Genomic DNA, 27,575 nt, shown 5'->3' on the forward strand with positions numbered 1-27,575 from the left:
TTCCCAAACCACGATGTCATGCTCTGTGTGAGGATGCTCTCCACAGAGCCTGTATAGAAAATCCTGAGGATCTTTGGAGAGACCCTGAACTTCCTCAGTTGTCGTAGGTGATACAAGCGCTGCCTGGCCTTTTTGGTCTGGACCTGAATGTGGGCAGCCCATGTCAGGTCTGAGGAGATGTGGACACCAAGATACTTGAAGGACTGCACCCTCTCCACTGGAGCTCCATTGATGATGATGATGGGCTTGTAGTCTCTGTGCTGACCCCTTCTGAAGTCCACCACCAGCTCCTTGGTCTTGCTGACGTTCAGCTGGAGGTGGTTGTCCTGGCACCACGATGCCAGATTCTTCACTTCATCCATGTAGGCCGCCTCATCGTTGTTGGAGATGGCACCCAACACCACTGTGTCGTCAGCAAACTTCACAATGGTGTTGGAGCCGTGGGTGGCCACACAGTCTGAAGTGTAGAGGGAGTAGAGCAGTGGCGAGAGGACACATAATGAAAAGTGTGAAGTAGGAACAAGTAGCGGTAAGTCATCCCCTCAGTCCAACATCACTCTATCAGGTACAGCACAGTGTAGTGATGCTTCTCTTTCTGTTACTATTCCCACTCAGCTGGTAAACCTCGGGCTTTAACCAGATGCTTGTTCATGAATGGATCAGCAAATTTCAGCCATCCACAGATCTTCCAGTGTAACCTGACACTCAGTGACATACAACAAAATGTAAGAAGTGCAGCTTTTTTCATCTGAAGGTAGATTGAAAGTCTTGTATAACTGAGGTTTAAGAATATTGCTTTGAGGCAATCCTGTGGAAATGCAGCTTTGAGATCCCATGCAGAGGAATCCAGATTGTCTTTCTTCTTTCAGCTCACAAGTCCAGCTGATTTAGAGATGCTGGCAACAGATTCTGACATCCAACCCAGAAGAGCTGACAGCTGAAAATGTTACAGCAGCAGCTGAGATCGCCAACACACTGCTGCTGTCTGCAAACGCCACAGAGGTACAAACATTCAACAAATCTTAAGAAAAAAAAGAAATGAAGCTTTAAATCAGTGTTAACAAGGGTTTGGTCATGATTTATAATCATGTAACGTATTAATCTTAGTTCATATTTTTGTTTCTGCAGAACGTCAGGGTGGCAGCAGTAGCAACAATAAGTCAGCTGCTGAATGCCACTGTGCCAGATGATACCAAGGCAAAAAACGCAAGTCTGGGGTAAACCAAACAAATAATAAAATCTATATTGATGGTTACAAGGTTCCTAAGTTCTCATGTCTCATCGTATCTGTGTCATCTTATCTTACTTATATGAAGCTTCTGTCATGGTTCGGATTTTGAGGAAGAGACTACGACTGGGATATAGTTTGGGTCAGCACAGATCAACCAAATTTCCTACACTACCGATTTACTGTCTGGCATCAAACACTTTAAACCGTATTGTCTTAAACACATATAACCTCTTAGCTCAAAATTCACCCCCAAAATAAACAGCAATGAATTTAGTCAGACTAATATGCCCTATTTTAAAACTAATTACTCAAGATCAGAACAGAACAGAAGCCCCACTGAGTGAACATTTAATTTAGTGTAATTTCCAATTCAGCACCTTTGGAGATCCATCAACAGGCGGTGCTTACCTCTCATACTTCGGGGCCCATCACTCAGTCGGCCTCCTGGCTGTCCGTCTGACACCACTTATACCCCAGCCAAGCTCCATTTGTCCCTCCTCAAACCGGGTTTTTCGGCACCAGAATTGTCATGGTTCGGATTTTGAGGAAGAGACTACGACTGGGATATAGTTTGGGTCAGCACAGATCATTTATTAAAACACACATTACAGTGTGGGAAGAGCCGGACTTCTTCTTCGTTTGCACAAAGACAGAAAGCTTTATAGTCATTATCACGTCACACAGTTAGACCTTACTGGCAATGATAACAGTTCCTCGCACTCAAAACGTTCTCCTTATATGGACATCAACTGCTACTTTAGAGAAAAACAAGTGTGTATTACATTGTGCACTTTGTGATAGTGTAGCTCTCAGAGAGACTGTCCTAAGACGACTTTTCTGTTCTTATTAAGTGTGTGTGTGTTGTTACAGGCCGGCGTACGTGCAGAACTGAACGCAGACAGGCCGGTGTCCAAGTACTGATCATCTGTATGCATTAATATTTGCTCAAAGTAACATAGATGTGATTCAAAGATTATTCTGTCAACTGATTCAACAATGGTAAATGATTAATCAATGATAGCTGATTATAAGAATACAAAATAAAATATCTCCTGGTCACACTTCCTATTGTGTTTGGTTTAAATTAGACCCTTTTCAATATTCTCTTTTTGTGGAACAATTGTTTAAACAAATACAGTCACTGGACACTTCATTAAATATAGCTTGATTGTACCAGGTTGGACTGTCTTAAAAACTTCATAGATTCCACAAGGTGCTGGAGATTTTGGCCCATGATGTCATGACAGCATCACAAAGTTGGTGAAGAGTTTTTGGTTTCACACCTTTAATGCAAATTCTAAAGGTGCAATATTGGTTTGATATATGGTGACTGTGGAGGCCATTTGAGTACAGAGAACTGAATGAATTGAGCTTTGCGCATTATCTTACTATAGGCAGCAATCAGAAGATGGGTACATCAGAATCAGAATACTTTATTAGACCTAGAGGAAACTATGTACTTGGGGTAAATGTGCATATTATGGTCATAAAGGGATGGTCATGACTAGTAGCAATACCAAACTCTGACCCTGCCATCTAAATGTCATCAAGACTGATCAAAACAAATGAGATCTTTCCAGCATTCTGTCGTCCAACTTTGGTGAGTTTTTGAATTGTAGCCTCAGTTTCCTGTTCTTAGCTGACTAGAGTGGCATCCAACATGTTCTTCTGCATACCCTGGTTGTAATGACTGGTTATTTGACTTCCAGTCAATTAAAGCAGGCTGGCCATTCTCCTCTGAGTGTAGGTCTGTTATACTGAAAGCCATTGCTGGAAAGTTTAAACAATAACCCATAATATATCGACCGAAAACAAAATTACGCAATTTTTTTTTGGGGGGGGGGGGATCTGTTTTAAAAGAAGTGATTTTTTTGTATCATAATTTGCTGATAGGATTCAAAGTGTATAGATATCTAATTTTAAACAACTGTGTTTTTGTTTTTTTGTTGTATTTGTTTGTTTATTTATTTTTTGTTTTTTAGAATTGCTAAAAATAAACCTGGTGCTTTAAAATGATTAAGTATTACATTTCAGAGGGACTGGCAGCTGAACATTAGAAATGACAATGCTTTTTGTATGTTATCTCCAGGCTGACGGTGACTCTGGATCAGCTCTCTGTGAACCTCAGCCTCAATCTCAATGCATCTCAATCTCAGATAGTTCAGCCAAACCTGGTGGTCCAGTCAGCACAGATTTCTGCTGCAGGCACTCAGGGAGTCCAGTTCACTTCTCTTAAAGGTCAGTGAGAAACTGTGTCAAAAAACCCAGCAAAGTGTGCTGCTTTTTTATCACAACATATTCCACTAGGTAACCCCAACATACAGTTTCGGTCAAATTTGACACATTCTGGCAGCAGTACGAATACCTTAATAAATTTAACATTGAGGGCATATCTGTTCAGACAGATTTAAGATCCACAGGTGTGTGTCAAATTAAGGAACAATTGTTGTTTTAGGGAGTCTTGAAACTGTAAAACTTTGAATGCCGTGTCTGTGTGTATTTTTTTATGGGACAGTGGTGACAGAGTTACAAATGGGGACCTTGATTTTGTCAAGTGTCGCTGTGACCGCCAGGCAGGATATAAATCAGACTCAACAGGCAGAACTTTACAAAAAACCACATCTTTATAGGTGGACAGAATAAATAGAAACTAAAGTGGGAAAACCTAAGAATTTCACTGACAAACAGAACAGACAGCCAGAGATGAGGGAGAATGTGATAATGAACAGAGGGAGATGCAGACACTAAATACAAGAGGGACACAGGGCAAGAGGAAACACCTGGGAAACACGGCTGGCAGCTAATAAATCATTTTGAGGTCAAATCGAAGTTTTTCTCTCCAACAGAATGCAGTTTATTTCAACTATTATATGTTAGTTTTTTTTAGTTTTAAGAGTATGGTCATGCTAAAAAAATATCCAATGCTGGTTTATTTCTCACAACAGTAAAGAAAGGGGCTGGTCGATGTTGGATGACCTGTATACACTTTAATTCATGTCTTTAAAATGATGGTAGCACAAACAAATGTTTTATCAGCACAAACCAGCACAAATATAGCACAGTTGACTGACACCAATTTTGTTTGATTTTGTTGATATGGAGTGGCTGGTTGACCTAGTGTGACCAGCAGCAAGGTTTTCTGCAACTGAGTTTCCAGTTTTTCTGGATCTATTTTTGTAAAAGCAGCAGTGAACCCCTCTGCCTCCAGGATGTCAGTCCCATCTATCTATTGTTTGCAAAAACAAAAAATTATGGACAATAGGTTGCCAGTTTGTCTATCCCTCCTTACCTAAATGCAGCAGCATGCTTTTCTGTCCCCTGAATGCCACGTTGTCTGCCATCTATCATTTGCCAAAAAAACTGCTCTACCATCTTTCATTTGCAATACGCAGCAGCAAATGGATGCCAGGTTCTCTTTCTCTATCCCTCATTCGCAAAATGCAAAAGCATGTTTTTCGACCACTGGGATGTTAATTTTCTCTGCATCTCTGCATTAAACTTTCTTTTTTTCTTCCCCTGTGCCATTCATTTGCAAATGCAACAGCGAACATTCCTTATACTGGGATGGCTACGATATTATTTCCTTCTTTGCAGAGTGCAGCAGCAAACCTTTCATGCACTGGCTTTCTGGTTTATCTGCCATTTGTCTATCATTTACAAAATGGAGCAACTATGAACATTACTGCCACTGTGCTGCCAGTTAATCACTCCACTAGCCCTTCTTTCCAATAAACAGCAGCAAATGTTTCTTGTCACTGGGTTGCCAGTTTCTCTGCCATCATTCCCTCCTTTGAAAAATATAACAGTTAATTTTTCTGGCATTGAGAGAGCAGTTTTCTATTATCATTCCCTCATTTGCAAATTTAGTATTTAGTATTTATTAGTATTTATTTATTTATTGTCATTGTCAGAGAACAATGAAATTGCATTTGGGACATTTGCAGCAGCAGTCCTGTTGGGACCGGGGTACCAGGGCAACTTCCAGTAACACATGGCTAAGTTTTACAGCTCAAGGTCCTTCTTTACAACCATATGGTCTTCATTCCTCCAAAGCTTCAGTTCAGAGTCAAGCCATGTCGCTATGTGATTAGGGTTCTCTCATCATCCGGAATTTCCTATGATCTCTTCTCACACCATTCATTCCTAATTTTCTCAGCTCATCTGGTCCACTCAGCGGAATCCTTGACCACCCTATTGAGGCATGGGTCACTTATCATTGCAAGCCTGCCTACACAGTAAAAAACCAAGTGTCAATTTTACACTTACAGAGTTGATTTTAACTCTGCTTCAGATAACATTTGGTCCCACTCAAAATTAGAGTTAAATTTACTCTATGGCCAGTGTTAACTTTTCAGTGTTAATTGTACTCAATTTAGTGTCAAAATTAACAACAAAATGTGTAAAAATATTTAACACTGAGGGTTATTCACACTGTTCAGAGTAATTTGATTACACTTTATAGAGCTATTTTTACTCCAAATTTAGTTTAATAATAACGCTCTATATTACTAAATAACTGTGATCTATCCTCCATTATGGAAATAACAACAAATATACAGGTTAAAGTAACAGCATTTATTATGTTTCTCATTTCAGTGTCATTTAATTAACGTAACAAACCTTTAACTGTATGATGTACCAAAGACATAATGGGCCCTAAAGAGTTCATCAAGGGCTCCTACTGAACCTGTAGCTTTACATGGAAGTGCATGATTCTCAATCACAATGAAGGTGTGACTGCTGCTTCTTGTGGATCCCTGAGTAAGAAGGTAGGGCTGACTGCTTTGGGTGATGTTGTCTAGATGCTGCTGTACACTGGTTCCAGCCTACAACAACACATTAAACAACAGTATTAAGTGACTATCCTCTGACAGTAGATTAGCTCAACTCACTGTCCATGAAAATAAAGGTGATGGAAAGTATATTTTAAACAACATACCTTTGGGAATTTGATGAGGTTATTGTCATGTCAGCATCAAGTATGTTTCTCATCCGTCTTCTGGTTGCATCTCTCAGAGATTTGGTTTTTCCATACTCTTAAACTTTTCTACAAAATAGAAACATTACTTAATATTACTTAACATGTCATTAACATTGCTATCAGTTAATTTACACAAAATACATATTTCTTACTAAATAATGAGCAAAACTCAAAAGTAGTGTATGCCTTTGGCATTTGCTTAAAATAATATAAACTAATAAAGTTAACTTTATGGTAATGTTACCCACTTTTTCTGAAAGTACGTTCACTTATGTAAGCTAATTAGCGATTATTAGCTTACTGATAAATAGTAATTTAGTTGTTCAAACTGTGCGATTTGACATGTGACAATGATATTATTTAGACAGCATTTAGAAGAAATACATAGTTAAAATGTTTTAGGTTCATATTAACGCAGTGAGAAGATAATGAACATCTGAACTTTTAGCAACTGCTAGCATGTAGCTACTGGAATGTCATTAAACCTATGGGTAAATGCTGCTAACATGTCCTCACTCGACATCAGTGAAACTATAAAGAGCTATTTAGTTTAAAAATACCTTTTAAACAATGTTACCAGTATGGGAATGTTAACTTCACTTACCTGACGTTGGCAGCTCTTCGGAGAAAATTCCCTGCGTATTAGAGCTCTGAGGCTGCACACGCCTGCGGACTGGTAATAATCCACTGTGTGGAGTTAAGTCTTCACTGCGTGACTAACAAAATTTACACTGACTTTTAACTCTGATGTTAGAGCTGGTTTACTCCTCATAGAGTTGTAAATACTCTATCTAGGTTAAAATAGGTTTACTCTGAAATATTGACACTCCATTTTTTACTGTGTACCAGTTATATTTTTGCAACCATCTTTGACCTTAGTAATGCACAGTCATTACTGCTTCTAGGGGATGTCTTATTTGGAGATGTGCCCAGCCTGGGAGCTTCTGCCAGTCCCCTCTTAAGCCTTCCCTAAACTGCAGCCTTAATTCATGTTCAAGCCATCTGCCTTCATCCATTGAAAATGCTGTCAACCCTAAAATGAGGATGTTAGCCAAGCTAGTGGAGATATTTCATTGGTAGTATTAAAAACAGTCACTAGCTGAGGCTGATTCAGATATACACTAACTGTATATTATAATGATGATCTGATGGTGGCAGTACAGGTGAAATCAGAACCACTCAAATCATTTCAGTACATTTCATTAGTAATGGTCAACGTTTTTCAGTCTGAAACAAAGATCTGCATAAAATGACAAAAATATACCCAATACTGAAATTTATTTGTGCAGAGCTGATGAAATGTCACAGCAAGAGATTCTTTGAGTAACACTATGATTTTCTGTAAGTTGTGGAGAACAAGACCAATAATTCTGCGGTCTACTATGTAGTGTTGCAACCAACTAAAAATATTTAACTTAACAATGATGCCTAGGCCTAACCCACGGAGAAAGTCTGAGCTGTATTATGATAAACTTTTATGTTTTATTGGATTGCACTCTGGGTTATTATGACCATGGGAAGGGGTTAGACACAAGTTTCCTCCCTTGCAGCCTCAATAAAGTTTTCTCACTGACTTCTTCTGAGACAGGCTGTATTTGATTAAGAGGTGTGACTCTGACTAAATGCACATGTTGTGTGAGCAGTGATAGTTGTTCTAGCTGAAGGTTCTATTCAAACTTCTGTTGTGATATCTGACAAGAAACCCAGATTAAAACAGCAGGCTCTTCTACAGCTGGAAATAAGCACAGCTGCGCAGTCCGAACAACACCAGAGTAATCTATGCAATGACCAAATATCAACAGTAACTGCAGTTGTGCTCACAACCAGTCACTGGATATCGTCAAATGTCACTATTATCGGTCCTTTCTGTACCTGTTGGGTGTTATACAGTTAGACGATTAACACAGTAATGGCTTCTACAAACAAGAAGACACTAGCAGCAATGTGATAAATGGAGAAGCTCATAGACTTGCATGATAGCAGTTAGTAAAATGTTCAATTCTAACGAGATGACTGTGAAAGCAAAAGCACAGTGTTGACTTCTATGTGAGAAACAGACAAAACATTGAAGTGTGACCTTCATAACCAGATCCTGGAATGTCCTCCAGTGATTTTTTTAAAGATTTTATGGGACTTTTTTTAATGATTTAATAATGATTTAAGGATATTTTATTGACATGAATGATTATTTAAGAATTGTTCTGAATTTCTGTATAAGGACATATATGTCTTGATGCATGCTCAATCATCCAGGTAAGTCAGTCCCAAAAGATTGATTCTCTTGATCTGGATGTAGCGTTTTCAGTGGGATAACATCACTCATTCATGTGACTTCTTCAGTCTCAGCTGACTGCAGGTTATGAGGTGCCGTAAGGGACATTATTACTGAAACACTCTCACGCACACTACTGAAATTTTATCTCCCACACACACTACTGAAACGCTCTCACACACTCCACTGAAAACCAAGGCATTTCAGTTGAACAGGAAGTTGTTTCCTGACAAGGAAACTGAAGGAAAAACTGGTAGATATCTTGATCAGGATTTTATTTACATCAAAATCACATTTCAAAATAAAGTCTAATCCTCCTATTTTATTAAACAAGGATCATGGGATGTGGAACCACATAGAGTCTGCCTGTGACAGACAGGATTTTAACTATTTAATTCTAAGGGTGCCAACCATAGATTCAAATTCTGGAGCTTTGATACCACCTTTATTGTATTCCTTCATAAGCTGAGATCTTTCAATGCAATGGGTTTTATTCCTCCACAAAAATTCGAAAATAACTGTGTTAGCCTTATTAATGTTTTTAGAGGAGATATATAGAGAGTGGCAAGGATAAATCAATTTGGAGATGCCTTTAGCTTTAGATAGGATGTTTCTGCCAAAGATAGTGAGGTCTCTGGTTAACCAGTGGCTAAGTGAGTTCTTCATCTCCATGTTACAGTTAGCAGAGAATACACTAATATTTCTAATTAGGTTTTTAGATATTATCAGCCCTATATATTTAAATTTAGATTCAACTCTAACCGAAGCTATTGAGGATTCAGAGCTTGCATGAATCGGGAGTAGTTCACATTTTTTCATATTAAGAGATAAACCATAAGCTTTAGAGAAAATTGAGTTTTCTCTACCACTGATTTATCTTTCAAAAAAATAGATGTATCATCTGCGAATTGACTTATTTTGAAGTCTTTATCAAAAATTGAAATTCCTTGTATGTCATTAGAGTTCTTGATCAATAGTGTTAACAGTTTGGTTGCCAATATAAAAAGCTTAGGGGAAATAGGACATCCTTGCCAAATTCCGTGTTGCACCTTGAATCCATTTCTGGATTCAAGGATGCTAATATATATGGTAAGTAAGTATGTTAAGTAATGCGGCTGCTTCACTTAGGCTACTAGCACAGCGGTCCCCAATCCCCGGGCCCTGGACTGGTACTGGTCTGTGAGTCGTTTGGTACTGGCCGCAAGAGTTGAGGCTCCGGTTTGACATTTATGGTTTTCAGGGTTTTTATAATTTTTTATCATTATTTTTATATCGTTTATATTGTTAACTCTGTTTCCCTGGGTCTTTTTCCATGTGTTATGAACAGAGATGGGCAGTAGCGTTACTGTAATCTGATTACTTTTTTCAAGTAACGAGTAAAGTAAGGGATTACTATTGCAAAAACGGTAATTAGATTACCGTTACTTTCCCGTAGTAACGCTGCGTTACTAAAACCGTGATTTTTTTTTTTGCGAGAATGTCTCACGACAGTGACGTAAGCGAGTGCGCCGTTAGTGACAACAGCTGTGTGCAGATCAACAATGGATCACATATCGATTGTGGGAGAGAGTATGAGCGTGCAGCGTTTAAAGCGTGGAAGTACTGACCTTACTTTGAGTTTGATTCCATAAAAAGTGACAAAAACATTAGCGTCCATCGTGCGTGGGAAGAAAACTTCTTTTTACAGCGAAAAAAAACCCTAAACTTCCAAGCAAGCACCGAGTGCGCAACGACGTAATGGGAAACTCACAGAGAAACTCGCGGATTCTTCAACTGACCACGGCACACCTGCACCAGGGTAAATGGTAAATGGCCTGTATTTATATAGCGCTTTACTAGTCCCTAAGGACCCCAAAGCGCTTTACATATCCAGTCATCCACCCATTCACACACACATTCACACACTGGTGATGGCAAGCTACATTGTAGCCACAGCCACCCTGGGGCGCACTGACAGAGGCGAGGCTGCCGGACACTGGCGCCACCGGGCCCTCTGACCACCACCAGTAGGCAACGGGTGAAGTGTCTTGCCCAAGGACACAACGACCGAGACTGTCCAAGCCGAGGCTCGAACCGGCAACCTTCCGATTACAAGGCGAACTCCCAACTCTTGAGCCACGATCGCCTCGTGGTAAACCTCCGCCTACCGCAGTCCTGCTTTACAGGTGAAAATAGAGCAACAGGACCGCTGAGTCTTTGACTTTATTTATTTTCTGCTGTGTTTTACTTGCATCTATTTGAAAGAGTGAGTGTAAACACAAAAAATATTTTATTTTATGTGCTGGAATGTGTAGAAAATAGGTTTAAATGTTAAACTAATTTATTAAACTCAGAGAATGTTGCATGTAATTAAATTTTTGCTTGATGCATAAAGTTAAAAGATTAAAACTGATAAAACAAGTTAAAAAAAAGAGACTTTTCCATTTGATTACATTTTGTATGATGGATTATGTAGAAAAAGTAGAATTGGGCTGAAAGATCTATCGCTTTATCGCTTTATTAAATCGTGTTTTTAAAAAGTAACTAAGTAACTAAGTAATTAATTACTTTTGAAAATAAATCTTCTTTTTTTGGTACCGGTACTGGTTTTATTTTATTGTATTTATCCGCGACACCTTAAAGGCCGATCCGTGAAAATATTGTCAGCCATAAATGGTCCGTGGTGCAAAAAAAGGTTGGGGACTGCTGTACTAGCAGGTTGCTGAGTAGACATCCTTGTAGTGGTTTGAAATGTACCACTTTTTCCGTTAGTTTCCTTGTCAGAAAAAAACCTGTTCAGCTGAAATGCCTCCGGTTTCAGTGGAGTGCGTGAGTGCATTTCAGTAGTTTGTGTGAGAGCGTTTCAGTAGTGTGTGTGACTCTATATCAGTAGTGTGTGTGAGAGCATTTCAATAGTGTGTGTGTGAGAGCATTATGCCGATGACACCCAGCTACATTTCTACTAAACCCAATTCATCCCTCCCACCTACCTCCCTCTCAAACTGTCTTATTGAGATTAGATCCTAGTTCTCCTCCAATTTTCTCAAACTCAACAGTAATAAAACTGAAGTTTTACTTCTTGGTACACCATCTACCTTAACCAAATCCCACAGTTTTTCCATTAACATTGAAAATTCTCCTACCCTTCCCTCCCCTCAGGTTAAGAGTTTGGGTGTCATACTTGATAATACTCTTTCATTCCAGTCTCACATTAATTACATAACCCGGTCTGCATACTTCCACTTACGTAATATTAACCAACTCCGTCCCTTCCTTACTCTCCATGCTGCTGCCATCCTTGTCCATAGTCTTATTTCGTCCCATATTGATTACTGCAATTCCCTCCTATTTGGTCTCCCTAAAAGGTCCCTTCATAAACTCCAACTTCTTCAAAATTCTGCAGCACGGGTCATAACCCGTACTCCGTTAAGAGCTCATATTACCCCAGTTCTTCAACAGCTTCACTGGTTGCCCATAGAAGCCAGGATAAATTTTAAAATCTTGCTTCTTATATAGTGTATCCATAAATCCTTCATATTTGTGTGACCTGCTGCATATCACCACTGTTTCTCGCCCTCTCAGATCCTCATCTAATATTCATCTTACTGTTCCGTCCTCACGCCTTATTACTATGGGGAACAGAGCTTTCAGTCGCTCTGGAACTCTCTTCCTCCAGCCATAAGAAATATTGACTCCCTTTCTGTATTTAAGTCACAGCTCAAAACACATGTGTTTAAACTGGTTTATTCGCTTTAGTGCTGATTTTATCTGTTGTCAAGCTCTGTTTTGCAATTTTAACTTATTTTATGTATTTTATGACTATTGTTCCTTTTTTTTGTTCTTTGTAAGGTGACCTTGGGTTTCTGAAAGGCGCCCCAAATAAAAAAAAAAATGCATTATATCAGTAGTGTGTGTGTGAGAGATAAAATTTTGGTAGTGTGTGTGTGAGAGCATTTTAGTAATAATATCCCTTACGGCACCTCATAGCAGGTTTCCCCAACCTTATAAATAGTACATTTGCATAATGACTGAAACTAGCACCACTGACAAACAATAGGGCATGAGGTCAAGCAAATTGTCCTGACCATTGTCATGATCAATGACAATTTATCAATGACATGAGTACCATTCACAGAGAGTTGGGGAATGGCTGTAATCACAACATTGTTAGATGGAGAATGATGTACCCTCAGGGCCCCTCCTCAATTCAGAGATGGTCTTGTCCTTTTCACGTAAATGACCTCCTTGACTTCAGCTTGACTCAAACCAGATTGACTCTCTGTCCAGGGTGTGTACATCTTTATCATTGAAAGAGTGTCCACTGGCCTGTAGGTGTAGACTTTGGATGCCTGGGCTGACAAGTTAGCTGTTCTGTGTCGTGCCATCCGCTTAGCCAGATTTATAGATGTATGTAATGTATGGATGTATTTATGGATGTACAATGATTGCAGCAGTTAAATACCGTCCTTCCTGCCATATCATAACAACTGTTCATAACTACTAATTAGAATCGATTCAACATTAATTAACATAAAAAACATTAAACATTAACATGTCTGTGAAGGTTCTCAGTCATCCAGGTCATTGTAGTCAAAGGAGCTTGCAAAGAAAAGCGTCTGGACTTCTTTAAGTTGCTTGAAGACGTTTCACCTCTCATCCGAGAAGCTTCTTCAGTTCTAAGGTCAAATGGTGGGGAGTCCCAGATTTAAACCTAGTGGGAGTATCCCCCCGCAGAAGGACAAAAAGGACCCCCTGATGATCCTCTAATCGCCTGAGCCACACCCAGTTTCATACCTTGAAACAACAGTTCTAAGACCAGTTGGTGGAGAGTCGCAGATTTAAGCACTAATGGAACTGTCGCTTAATCCAATTTCGATCATCTGCTTACTGAAATTTGCCAAGTTATGAAAATGGGTGTGGGTCATTATCAGCTAAGGTTCTGGATGAACCCATTGTGAGACCTTGCCCCACCCTATCGTGTGACTTACTGAGATCAAATGTCTCAATTGACTAGCTTGACACACATCCTCACTTTAGGTTTGGCAACATTTTTTTAGTAGATAAATGTAAATGGCTTAAACATGAATGAGCTGCAGTTTGAAGAAAGGTTTTGAGGGGATGGGTGGTGGCTCCCAGGCCTGGCAGATCTTGATGTACTACTGAGAAGTGAAGAAGTGAAAGAATGGAAAAGGGTCAGGGAGGGTAAGGTATGGAAATGAGAACGAACAGCTTGTAGAACTGGGTGGTCATATATAGATAACAACTGGAAGGGGCATGTTTCGAGGCGTGGTGCTGCTCCTGAAATTCACATAATTTATCTCCAATTCACTAGCTGGGCCAACGTCTTCATGTTAGAGTTGAAAGCATAAGTATAATAAGTACATATAGGCAAATGGCTTAAACATGAATGAGCTGCGGCTTGGGGAAAGCCCTGAAGGGAACTGGTGCCAGCTTTTGGTGTGTCAGATCCCAAAGAAGGCATCCCTTAGAAGTACAGGGTGGGCCATTTATATGGATACACCGTAATAAAATGGGAATGGTTGATCATATTAAAGTCCTGTTTGTGGCACATTAGTATATGTGAGGGGGCAAACTCCTTAAGATGGTTGGTGACCATGGTGGCCATTTAGAAGTCGGCCATCTTGGATACAACTTTTGTTTTTTCAATAGGAAGAGGGCCATGTCACACATCAAACTTATTGGTAATGTCACAAGAAAAACAATGGTGTGCTTGGTTTCAACGTAACTTTATTCTTTCATGAGTTATTTACAAGTTTCTGACCACTTATAAAATGTGTTCATTGTGCTGCCCATTGTGTTGGATTGTCAATGGAACCCTCTTCTCCCACTCTTCACACACTGATAGCAACAGTGTAGTTTCAGGTGCTGCACATCTCGTATCGTCACACCATAGACAATTGCCTTCAGATGACCCCAAAGATAAAAGTCTAAGGGGATCAGATTGGGAGACCTTAGGGGCCATTCAACTGGCCCACGACGACCAATCCACTTCCCAGGAAATTGTTCATCTAGGAATGCTCAAACCTGGCACCCATAATGTGGTGGTGCACCAGCTTGCTGGAAAAACTCAGGGAACGTGCCAGCTTCAGTGCATAAAGAGGGAAACACATCATCATGTAGCAATTTCAAATATCCAGTGGCCTTGAGGTCTCCAATGATGAAGAATGGACCCACCATTGTTGTACCCCATATACCACACCATACCATCACTTTTGTTGATCCAACAGTCTTGGAGGGATCCATCCAATGTGGGTTAGTGTCAGACCAATAGCGGTGGTTTTGTTTGTTAACTTCACCATTCACATAAAATTTTGCCTCATCACTGAACAAAATCTTCTGCGTGAACTGAGGGTCCTGTTCCAATTTTTGTTTTGCCCATTCTGCAAATTCTGTGCGCTGATCTGGGTCATCCTCGTTGAGATGCTGCAGTAGCTGGAGTTTGTAAGGGTGTCATTTGTGAGTAGTTAATATCTGCCGAAGGGATGTTCGACTAATACCACTCTCCAGTGACATGCGACGAGTGCTACGCTGTGGGCTCTTGCTGAATGAAGCTAGGACAGCCACTGATGTTTCTTCATTAGTGACAGTTTTCTTGCATCCACATTTTAGCAAATCCAACACTGAACCAGTTTCACGAAACTTAGCAAGCAGTTTGCTAACTGTAGCATGGGAGATGGGTGGTCTCAGAGGGTGTCTTGCATTGAAATCTGCTGCAATGACCCGGTTACTGCGTTCACCAGAAATCAACACAATTTTGATCCACTCCTCACGTGTTAACCTCTTCGACATGTCAATGGCTTAGAACAAAGAGAAACTTGTAAATAACTCATGAAAGAATAAAGTTACGTTGAAACCAAGCACACCATTGTTTTTCTTGTGACATTACCAATAAGTTTGATGTGTGACATGGCCCTCTTCCTATTGTAAAAACAAAAGTTGTATCCAAGATGGCCGACTTCTAAATGACCAACATGGTCACCAACCATCTTGAGGAGTTTGCCCCCTCACATATACTAATGTGCCACAAACAGGACTTTAATATGACCAACCATTCCCATTTTATTATGGTGTATCCATATAAATGGCCCACCCTGTAGTAGTAACTGTGTTATGAAGGTCTAAAGATATCTGCACTAACCGGTAGGCAGGCTAGCGAAGATAAGTAGCCCATGGCCTCAATAAGGTGATTGAGAATTCCATAGAGTAGAGTGGATGAGCTTGGAAAATTTGAAATAAATGGCAAGAGAAGAGATCAAAGGATATTCCGGACAACAAAAGACCTTGATAGATGATCGAGGGTAACCCTTGATCAGGTAGCGACGTGGCTTGACTCTGAACACTGGTCACTATATTCTTCATTTCCAGTTAATACTTGTACAGCTGCTGTTATTGTGTATATATTTATTTATATTTCTTCATACATTCTTATATAGTTCTATATTGTGTATTAATTTATATATTTTATCTTATTCTTTCCCAGTTAAATTTACCCTTCATTCTAATTTGTGTTGTACAGTTATTTCCTTTTTAACCTTAATTTATATTTTATTCCTTCCTAGTAAAATTTACCCTTTTTAATTTTTCATATTTATTTCCTATCTTATTCATAGCCTTTTCCTTTTTTGTTTTCTTTAGGTCACGAGCAGTTGTCCAAGCATTTCACTGCATATCGTACTGTGTATGACTGTGTACGTGACAAATAAAATTTGAATTTGAACTGATTAGAGGAGAACCTCTTTCCATAAAGATAACCCACAAAACTGGCAGAGAGCCAAGTATAATGTCACAGTATGCAGAAGCAGACTGTATGTATTGTGAATAGTGGAGCCAAATGCAGAAACAAAGGAACGTGGATCAAAACTTGAATTAACAAAAAGCGAGATGTTTAATATGGCTGATGGAGAAATACAAAGCAATGCACAAGGCAAACAAAGACGAGACTAAACAATAACCGGGAAAGCTAAAAATAAACATAAAACCCTAAACATGAAACTTCATGTGGATACAAAGATACCTGTAACATGGAGACATGGCGCAAAACAGAACAGATGACCTGACACTGAGCAAAGGAGGACAAAGGGCTAAATACACCAAAGGGTAATGAGGGAAGTGGAAACAAGGGAAGTGAAAACAGCTGATTAGAGTGAACATAGTGACACCACAGGGGAAGCAAAACTAAACACAATGATCATGAGACCTTATAAAAATAAAACAAGAAACAATGAGAGACTTAGACATGGCACACAAACTTGACAACATGGAGTATGCAGACAAGAAACACATGACATATTGACACTGAAGACAAGAAAAGACTTATAAATCAGGAGTTATAGAAGAAGTAAAACTAGAAAAAAACTCAACTAATCTTAACTAATAGTGGCAACACAAGAACATAAGATATAGAAATAGAAAACAAATTCAAAACTGCTGGGTCACAGACCCAGCCCCTGACATACAATTCCACCAAGCGGCTGAACCTCATAGAAGATGATAATGCCATTTTTGATGTTGTCAGAACCACAAGTCACCTTTGAGAGCTGTCTTGAATAACTGTGTCAAGGAGGGAGGGTTTAGATGGCGCTAGTGAAAGCACATGAGAAGTGAAGGATCGCCTTGAGGAATTATGTGCACGGTGGTGTCGGGGGTCTGGGTCTGTGACCCAGCATTTTGAGATTATAGTCCTTTTGTGAACTCATTGTGTTTGGAATGTTTTAGTTTTTATTAGTTAGTATTTAGGTATTCTTTGCTGTGGCTGAATACTATTACATACACTTCTGATACTACTTCCTCAACAATTCCTAGTACACCTAAACCTTTCACTACACCTTTTACAACTACTACAATAGTATTTTGTTGGTTTAAAGCTTACATTTGGAATTTTAAAATTGATTTTATGTGATCACTAACAGCTCAGTTTTTTGTTTTGCAAAAGGGGACTCTGACAGTTTTATAGCCAACAGAATTCAGCTGAACACAAACGCAACACAGGTTGTCGTGGGAAACGGTTTCGTAGCTGATGCCCTTATTTGCATACAATTCCCAAAAGGTGAGTTTTCTGCATTTCCACTTACTGCATTCCTGGGAGAGAACAACAGAACTTTTGAAGAAGCTCATTGTATTAGTAAGGGGTATTTATAAGAGAGCTGTTTTAGTTTGTTATTAGTAAAAAGCTTCAAATTTCAACTAGTTTTTACTAACTAAGGTGGATTTCTTTTTCTTATATTAGGCGAAGGTGTCAGAGGCCATCAGACAGATTCAAACCTCTCTCTGGGTTTCGTTCTCTATCAGAACGATCGTTTCTTCCGTTCAAAACTCTACATGAGGCGACGGGCCACCATCAGGGTCCTGTCAGCGAGTGTCAGAGGGCAGGAACCCAACATGGTGCCACAACATGTGGAGATGCTATTCAGGCCAATAGTAAGAAATTCAGTATTTCTATGATAATTAAAGTGTGATAACATTTATTGACTACTGGGTTTTTTTCTCTAGCTATGAGTTTGGTATTTCCTGGGTATCTCAGGAGGATTGCTTTAAGTCCAAATGTGTGTTTCTAAACCACATAACTTCCTTATACATGAAATAAGTTGGGTTTTTTTTTTTCACTTCAAGCACTGTCATTGTCTCACATTAAAAACAAAACATTTTTCATGGTCTTTGGACCAACTGGTCTTTGATCCAGTAGTTTGAGTTTGTTCTTAACTTAGGATTTACAAAGGGGTTATATATACAATTACCTGTTTTTCAAGTATCTTTATAACTCTGTGTTACCTACATTATAACCAATCTGGTCCTTTTTGGCCACTTAAAATATGTTTACAAAACTATTGTTTTATTTGTTGCATTTTTTTCTGCTCTTAAAGAAGACATTTCATTTAACTGTATAAATAAAGGATATAATAAAGTCACTGCCAAAACTGACTGTAGCTTCTGCCTTGTGACAGGAATGTTGTTGGTGGTTCAATATGACTTGATATAATTCATGAGGGATGCATTTGACATTTTCAGATATTATAGACCAACAACTTATTTATAGTAGTTTAAATACAAGCAATCAGTTTATTGGCACAACCAGCCGGGTACACAGTGACCGTGACAACCTGATTCAATTTAAGGAACTGAATCATTGGTGCGATTTGTGCTGTATTTTGGTGATTTGTGCGAGAGAGCAAACGTGTGTGACATAATAAGAGACATGGAGCTGGGAAGAGAGGACACTCTGCTTATTCCTAAACAAAAAGTAGTTCATCAGCAATTCTGCTCCCAGGTCAAAAATGTATATAAGAAATACACTATACATATATATAGTTATAATTAGGGGTGGGTTTTTATAATCGTTTTATCGATTAAAATCTGGCTTGGATAACGTGAAATCGATTCATTGAATCGATTTTTTTAATATAAATTTATTTTGCCCGAAATGCCAGAATCTCAGGTGAAAGATCACAAAATTTCGAATGAGAGCAGGTACACGGATTCTGCACAAAGACGTAAACACACAGCGCGGACCCGCGGATCAGAATCAGTGAGATGTCGCCTTTCTCAGCTGACGGCACGGACACGGTCGGGGCTGAAAGCCGACTGCTCGCTGATTCTGATCTGTTGGTGGGTCCGCGCTTTGTGTTTACGCCCTTTTTTCGCTGATTCTAAAGCTGTTGGTTTTATCTCTCTCCAAACAATATTGACCGAACCAGCAGCAAAAGAAGATCCAAACTACGCTTCACATAAACATCGTCATGAATTCTCTCTGACTTTTACTGTTTTGCTTCCACCACGATGCACAGCTCTCTCTCTCTCTCTCTCTCTCTCTCTCTGTAGTTCAAGAACAGTTTCCCGTCTAAAAATCTGTTTTCTTCATTATTTGCTTGCTTGCTATCACAAGACTACCATTGTTTGCAGCGCTGTCGGCCGCTGTTTTTTTTTCTTTTCGTTTTACATACTTCCGAAAAGAAAACCTAATTTCTGCTGTTCAATACTGAACAAATGTAAACTTTTTAAAATTATGCAAAATGCAAAACGCTTAGCCGTGTCTCTAATAAAACCGCTGTAACGTCATATGTTGATTAATGGTTTTCTTGCATTTTTGATGTACTGCAGGATATTTTTATAAAATCCCAGGCCAGGAAAACCACCTTCATGTTTTTCTGTGTTTTATCTTCAGCTATTTTGACACAAAGGCATCTGCTGTGATGCTCACACCTTTGATAAAGTCATGCGTGTGTCAGCTTCCTTTTCATAGATACAAAAATATGTAAATGTACTGATCTGAATTATAATATTTCTGACTGTCAAAATTTCCCAGATTCAAATCTAATTGAATTGAATTGAATCGAATTGAATCGAATCGTGGATTGAATCGATTCGGGACCTTGTGAATCGGAAACGAATCGATTCTAGAAATCAGTGACGATACCCAGCCCTAGTTATAATTATAGAAGTTATAGTATATTATATATAAACATGCCTGTCCGCTGGTTTATTACATAATCACGTGGAGGAAGGGGCACAGCTCAGCACAAGCATAATCCCAATCCATTGTGTTGTACATTATTATCTCTCTCGATAGATAGATAGATAGATAGATAGATAGATAGATAGATAGATATTATTAGTAAAAAACATCAAGCAATCTAAAAAAAAAAAAAGGAACACGCCATAGCACATGTTTAAAAAAAGTAAGGATCATTCATCACAGTGATTTACTATTAACACAGACATAACATTATTTTTTACTAAAAAATACATTTTCAAATCACATCAACCTGATATCTGACAGAACTGTCACATGATTTTAAACAGAAGCTATTGGCTCAGTTCTGTAGAGTGGGAAATCATAATGAAGAAGTTCATTATTAGTTGTAGATTCAAGCTACTCTCCATATTTTTGGCCACCAGATGTCACCAAAGAGAATTGTTGGCCATCACTAGTGTTAAGTGAGTCTCATGTTAGTGTTATCGCTTTATGCGTTTACGTCCTTCCCTGCATCAAGCTGTGTGTCTGGATTCTGGGTCTCTGTTTCTTGTCATATTTTCATAGTCTCTTGACCAGTGTGCATTGGCTTGAGCTTTGCTTCCCCTGGCGTTAGTCAGATTTAGCTCACTTTTGAATTGAATTTGAATAATGTGATGGATGATTGTTACAAACAAACCCAGAATAGACACTTTGTAAATCAAAGTTGTAGATTTCTAAACCTGTGTGCTTCTGTTTTAGGACATCAATGGGACGTCTCTGTACGACTTCTTCTGTGTTTTCTGGAACTACATTCAGAAGGACTGGAGCACCAGTGGCTGCTCTAAAGGAAGCACTTCAGATGGACTCATGAGATGTTTCTGTAACCACACCACCAACTTTGCTGCTCTCTGGGTGAGTATCACAAGTTTACAGGTTCACAGCTATAAGGCTGCAGCTTGCTTAACCTTGGTCATGAACTAGCTCCAAATGTAAACTATTTATATTTTATGGCATGATTAAATCCTGTTTGTTTTTCAGTCATACAGAGAGAACTACGAGTATGCGAAAGCTCTGGATGTGATCTCCATTGTGGGACTTTCTCTTTCTATTCTGGGTCTGGTTGTGACGATCATTTATCACATTAAAGAAAAGTAAGTTTGGGTTACTTCACAGATTAGAAATGACTTTAAATTATGTTGCATTTAAATTCTCTCATCACATTTACCACTCATCACTTCTAGTTGTTATTTCACAAACTGAAACTTGCTTGGATCCAACAAACAGTATAATTATAATAACAATAAGGATTGATTATTTTCTTATTTTATCTGACTAATTAAAGTCCTAAACTGGTAAAACTGGTGTCTGTAGAGTTTGTAATAAAAGCAGTATTTTAAATTCAGGAGAATTTTGGGAGGGATAATTGGAGTATGTTTTCCCATTTGTAAGACCTGAAAACCAGTAGTAATCAATAATTTTTTATTGTTTAAGGTTAGTTTGTTTAATTATGAAAATAATTATATTATCAGCTAAAAAGAAAAACATGTTTGATTGATTTTAAGCCTTAATATCAAAGAAAGAAGTTATATATAGAGAAAAATATCTATAATAAGAAATATTTTTCATTACATTTAAAGCAAAAAGATGTGCTTAAAACCAAATGATTTTGTTGACTGTACGGGCTTTACAAATGGGCTTACATTTTTCTTTTTCGTGTTTTCCTTTTAGAAATACAAAAGTTTAAAAGTATTAAAACGTTGTTGTTTTTTTCTCTCTGTAGCTTCTTCAGGAATACTCATGGGCAGCAAAGTAACCTGAATTCAAAGCTGGCTCTGCTGTGCATATACCTAAGCCTGCTGGCCTTCATCATCACCTTCCTCTCTGGAGTCCAAAACTCCAGCAGACAGAATGACACTAAGGTGCAGGGTGATGATTTGACCAACGACCTCCTGAATTCTGATGAACACATAGAACCGGACCGTGGCTCGTGTACGGCTGTAGCAGCTCTGCTGCACTTCCTCCTGATGGCCACCTTCATGTGGAACAGTGTATACAGCACTCAACTGGTGCTGCTGGTCCGGTCAATGCGCCGCAGCCTGCCAACACACTGGACTCCACTGAGTGTGACTCTGGGATGGGGTAGGACATTCTGAAAGAAAACAAAAATGCCAAATTTGAAATATTTTTAAAAATGCATTAAAGCAACAAGGGTATAATTGGCTGTTTTTGACTACTTTAAATTTTACCTCTACATTTCACCTTTAAAAACGATTTGCTTTGCCTTGTTTGGTATCATTCTTTTCAGCACAACCTCGCATGTCTGAATTTACAGTTATGTTTCATTTTGACATACTGTATTAACACAATTGATCTAAAATCAGACAAAAAACTATTGAGGAAAAAACAGTGTCCACTGGCCTGTAGGTGTAAATAGACTGCAGAGTCCTGGCCTGATGAGGTAACTCTTTTGTGTTGTTCCATCCGCTTTGCCAGAGGTTGTTTGGTTTTCCTGATGTATAAATCCTGGCAATCCTCCTGGCACTTAACAGCGTACACAGTGTTACTCTTTCTGTGTCGGGGGACCTCTGTGTGGATTCTTGGTGTGGACCAATTTTTGGTGCAGCGTGTTTTGGTTTAAAAGCAACAGAGACATGGTGTTTGGAAAAAATGCGTCTCAACTGTTCCGATACTCCTGACACATACGGGATCACTACAGGCTTTTTCGCTTAGGCAGCGGTTGTCCTTCTCTCCTGGTTCGGCTGGAGCTTTCTTTAGGCGCCTTCCCAGCTTTGACAAAAGTCCAGCTGGGATAACCACATTTACTCAGGGCCTTCTTGATGTGGTGTTCTTCTGCTTCCCTGGCCGCTGTGTCAGTGGGGATGGTGTTCGCGCTGTGTTGTAGCATCCTGATGACACCCAGTTTATGCTCCAGTGGATGATGGGAGTCAAATCTTAAATACTGATCCGTATACATAGGTTTACGGTACACATCAGCTTTTAGATGTCACTCATTACTGATGGAAATCTCACAGTCTAAGAAGGCTAGCCTGCCACTTTTCATATCCTCCCTGGTGAATTTGATGTGTCGGTCCACTAAGTTAATGTGATCTGTGAAATGTGGTACATCCTGAGATTTGTTTTTCACCCAGGTGTCATCCACATATCTGAACCAATGGCTTGGTGGTGTTTCAGCGTAGAATAACAAAGCCCTCTTTTCCACTGGGGAACCCATGGCACACCCATGTTTCTGCCCGTAGAATTGACCCTTGTATGTGAAGTAGGTGGAATGAAGACACAGTTTCAAAATCAAACACACTTGGTCGATGCTGAGAGCGGTCCTGTTGCTGAGGTTGGGATCATCCTGTAATCTCTTACGAACTATTGCCAACGCTTCAGTGACTGGGATGCAAGTGAAGAGAGATGTAACATGCCTCCATAATGACATCTCTCACCTTCTCAACAAAATCCAAGGTGTTCTGGATGTGGTGTTCAGAGTTGCCTACCAGCGGGTTGAGGATCGAGGCCAAAAACTTAGAGATGTTATAGGTGACCGAGTTGATCATACAATTGGTCTTAAAGGTGCCTCCTGTTTATGTATCTTCGGTAAACCATACAGACTTGGTGTAGATTCCCCTGGGTATAGCCTGTGTTATGAGGTCCATTCAATAGCATTGTCTTGTTCTAACTGCTTCAGACAGTCTATCACCATCTTCCTGTACCCGAATCCTTATTTGACTTATCTAAGAGTCTTAAATTTGGCACTGACAAATAACATCTATGTTTAATAATTCAAAATAAAAACTGAAGTGAGATGAAACATTTTCCAGTGATAAATCCTAAACCAAAACATAGTAAACCTACTCTTGAAGCTAACCAAAACAAAACTGATTTTAAAAGCAAACACTCTGCTGCAGGACAGATGGTGGTCTGCCTGTCTTCACCCCAGGGAAAAGGGTAAAGTCTTATGGGTCTAGGGGTGGATTGCCCTTTTGATGGCAATGGTACCTGGACCTGGGGTAGAGTGTGTTTGGGGAGTGTGTGTACAAATCAAATCAAATCACTTTTATTGTCACATCACATTTGCAGGTACACTGGTACAACAAATGTGAGTGAAATTCTTGTGTGCAAGCTTCACAAGCAACAGAGGTGTGCAAAATGCAATACAATAACATAAGAACAAGCAGAATATGAATATGTATGCTAAATATGTATATATACCTGTGTGTGTGTGTGTGTGTGTGTGTGTGTGTGTGTGTGTGTGTGTGTGTGTGTGTGTGTGTGTGTGCGCGTATGTGTGTGTATACATATATACAGTGGGGCAAAAAAGTATTTAGTCAGCCACCGATTGTGCAAGTTCCCCCACTTAAAATGATGACAGAGGTCAGTAATTTGCACCAGAGGTACACTTCAACTGTGAGAGACAGAATGTGAAAAAAAAATCCATGAATTCACATGGTAGGATTTGTAAAGAATTTATTCGTAAATTAGGGTGGAAAATAAGTATTTGGTCACCTCAAACAAGGAAAATCTCTGGCTCTCACAGACCTGTAACGTCTTCTGTAAGAAGCTTTTCTGTCCCCCACTCGTTACCTGTATGAATGGCACCTGTTTGAACTCATCATCTGTATAAAAGACACCTGTCCACAGCCTCAAACAGTCAGACTCCAAACTCCGCCATGGCCAAGACCAAAGAGCTTTCGAAGGACACCAGGAAAAGTATTGTAGACCTGCACCAGACTGGGAAGAGTGAATCTACAATAGGCAAGCAGCTTGGTGTGAAAAAATCAACTGTGGGAGCAATCATCAGAAAATGGAAGACATACAAGACCACTGATAATCTCCCTCGATCTGGGGCTCCACGCAAGATCTCATCCCGTGGGGTCAAAATGATCATGAGAACGGTGAGCAAAGATCCCAGAACCACACGGGGGGACCTGGTGAATGACCTGCAGAGAGCCGGGACCAAAGTAACAAAGGTCACCATCAGTAACACACTACAACGGCAGGGAATCAAATCCCGCAGTGCCAGACGTGTTCCGCTGCTGAAGCCAGTGCATGTCCAGGCCCGTCTGAAGTTTGCCAGAGAGCACATGGATGATACAGCAGAGGATTGGGAGAATGTCATGTGGTCAGATGAAACCAAAGTAGAACTTTTTGGTATAAACTCAACTCGTCGTGTTTGGAGGAAGAAGAATACTGAGTTGCATCCCAAGAACACCATACCTACTGTGAAGCATGGGGGTGGAAACATCATGCTATGGGGCTGTTTTTCTGCCAAGGGGACAGGACGACTGATCCGTGTTAAGGACAGAATGAATGGGGCCATGTATCGTGAGATTTTGAGCCAAAACCTCCTTCCATCAGTGAGAACTTTGAAGATGAAACGAGGCTGGGTCTTCCAACATGACAATGATCCAAAACACACCGCCCGGGCAACAAAGGAGTGGCTCCGTAAGAAGCATTTGAAAGTCCTGGAGTGGCCTAGCCAGTCTCCAGACCTCAACCCCATAGAAAATCTGTGGCGGGAGTGGAAAGTCCATGTTGCTCTGCGACAGCCCCAAAACATCACTGCTCTCGAGAAGATCTGCATGGAGGAATGGGCCAAAATACCAGCTACTGTGTGTGCAAACCTGGTAAAGACCTATAGTAAACGTTTGACCTCTGTTATTGCCAACAAAGGTTATGTTACAAAGCATTGAGTTGTATTTTTGTTATTGACCAAATACTTATTTTCCACCCTGATTTACGAATAAATTCTTTACAAATCCTACCATGTGAATTCATGGATTTTTTTTTCACATTCTGTCTCTCACAGTTGAAGTGTACCTCTGGTGCAAATTACTGACCTCTGTCATCATTTTAAGTGGGGGAACTTGCACAATCGGTGGCTGACTAAATACTTTTTTGCCCCACTGTATATATCATTAAATAGAAATAAACATAAACAGAGGTCGGTTGTTGGAAATGTGCAAAATAAGTGGCATTTGTCTACAGTATGATGTGCATAATGTTGGAGTTCCAGTAAGTGAAGGTGAGGTGTCTATGAAGTGTTCAACAGTCTGATGGCCTGATGGAAAAAGCTGTCTGTCAGTCTGCTGGTTCAGGACCGGATACTGCATTACCTCCTGCCTGATGGAAGTAGTTTGAGCAGCTTATGGCTGGGGTGACTGGAGTCTTTGATGATCCTCCCCACTTTCCTCAGGCACCGCTTCCTGTAGATGTCCTGGAGGGAGGGAAGCTCACCTCCAATTATCCCTTCCGCACACCGCACCACTCTCTGGAGAGCTTTGCGGTTGTAAGCGGTGCTGTTGCCATAACACGTGGTGATGCACTCCCTACAGATTGTTACATGGAGAAACCTTTTGAATACAAGTGCGCTCATGCACACAGGTGTTGACACGGGTGCTCACAGAAACAAACTATTTCTTTCTTGGCTGCTACCTCAAAGCACAGCGTGTGCTGTCATGCACTTGGTGCTGCTCAATAACATTCAATATTTAGTATTTACTGTTAGTTACACTTATCTAGGTTATTGCTGTAGTCTCCCTATTGTGTTGCTCTGTTTTTGCTTGTTTGTTTATTTTTTTCTTTCAACAGGTGATCCAGCAGATTTTTTTAATGTCTTCTCTCACTGTCCCTCTTCCCCTCTGTTTTTCTTTCCCTCCCTTTCTTTCTTTCTCCCTTTCCTATCCCCCAGTCATGTCTGTCCCATCTGTAATAACTTAAAGTAAAATGAAATAATAATAATAATAAACCAATAACAAAGGTAAATCAAGTGGACCAATACGGCAAAGCTAGAATGATCCACTTGGTACAATAAATCCGTGGGCATCTTTCTTAGCCTTTAGAAAATAATTCTGATTGCTAAAATACCAAAGAAGACATGCAAAAAAATAAATAAATAAAATAAAATAAATAAATAAATCAAATCCAATCAAAACACCCCAAATAAAAGTTAGTTCTTTTTTCAATATTTACATAAAAATAATGAAAAAGTAATACATTTATAAAAAAAACAAAAAACAAAACATGAGTAAAAATGTTGACTTTAATATCTGGCCCACTTAAAATGTTGAATTTAAATCTATTTCAACTGCTGTTTTGATTTATTGTGTTCTGTTAGGAGTGCCAGCCTGTTTCATGGTCATCACACTGGCGGTGAGCTACAGGGTGGACAATCCTCTGGGATACAGACAAAAGGAATTGTGGGTAATCATTGCTTTGATCAATTCTATTTATTATTTATCTATTTAATATGTGCTTTGATTACCAGTTCAGTCATTGCCTTGTCCAAATGTTTTTGACATTTCTATGAAATTTGCCACATCACAGTTTAATTTATAGAACAGTTTATTGTTGAGGTGTGATGTGGCGTTAGCATACCAGAGTACTAAAATTTTACATCTTCAGTTATAAAGTATTTGTAAAGTTTTGATCAACATAGACAAAAAGTATTTTTCTTAATGCTTCTTTTATCCTCTCATTGCAGTTGTTGGCTGGCAGCGTTGGATAAGAAGCAACAGTTCAACTTTGGGAAGCCAATGTTTTGGGCTTTCCTTCTTCCTATCGGTCTGATCCTGATTTACAATATCGTCCTGTTGGTTCTCACCTCCATGGCCACGTGCAAAGTTGATACCAGACT

At 39.5% G+C, this 27,575-nt stretch overlaps 1 protein-coding gene and 1 pseudogene across 2 annotated transcripts in view; both read left to right on the forward strand.

Annotated features, from left to right (window-relative positions):
• The window catches only part of LOC146641577 (adhesion G protein-coupled receptor G7-like), a gene marked incomplete at its 5' end in the record, with an annotated part of 77,098 nt that overhangs the window by 47,222 nt on the left and 2,301 nt on the right, over window positions 1-27,575 (forward strand). The gene's annotated exons all lie outside the window — the stretch shown is intronic.
• LOC146641581 (adhesion G protein-coupled receptor G7-like) lies at window positions 208-27,575 on the forward strand (annotated as a pseudogene). Its single transcript, XR_014909775.1, has 10 exons — window positions 208-725; window positions 870-1,002; window positions 1,129-1,217; window positions 3,321-3,469; window positions 17,711-17,901; window positions 20,693-20,845; window positions 20,972-21,084; window positions 21,714-22,072; window positions 27,057-27,142; window positions 27,423-27,575. The product of XR_014909775.1 is annotated as an adhesion G protein-coupled receptor G7-like (transcript).

This window comes from Rhamphochromis longiceps, linkage group LG23 (genome assembly GCF_057381845.1).
Source record: "Rhamphochromis longiceps isolate RC_006_pf linkage group LG23, R_longiceps_female_GT1.1, whole genome shotgun sequence".
Lineage (NCBI taxonomy): Eukaryota > Metazoa > Chordata > Actinopteri > Cichliformes > Cichlidae > Rhamphochromis > Rhamphochromis longiceps.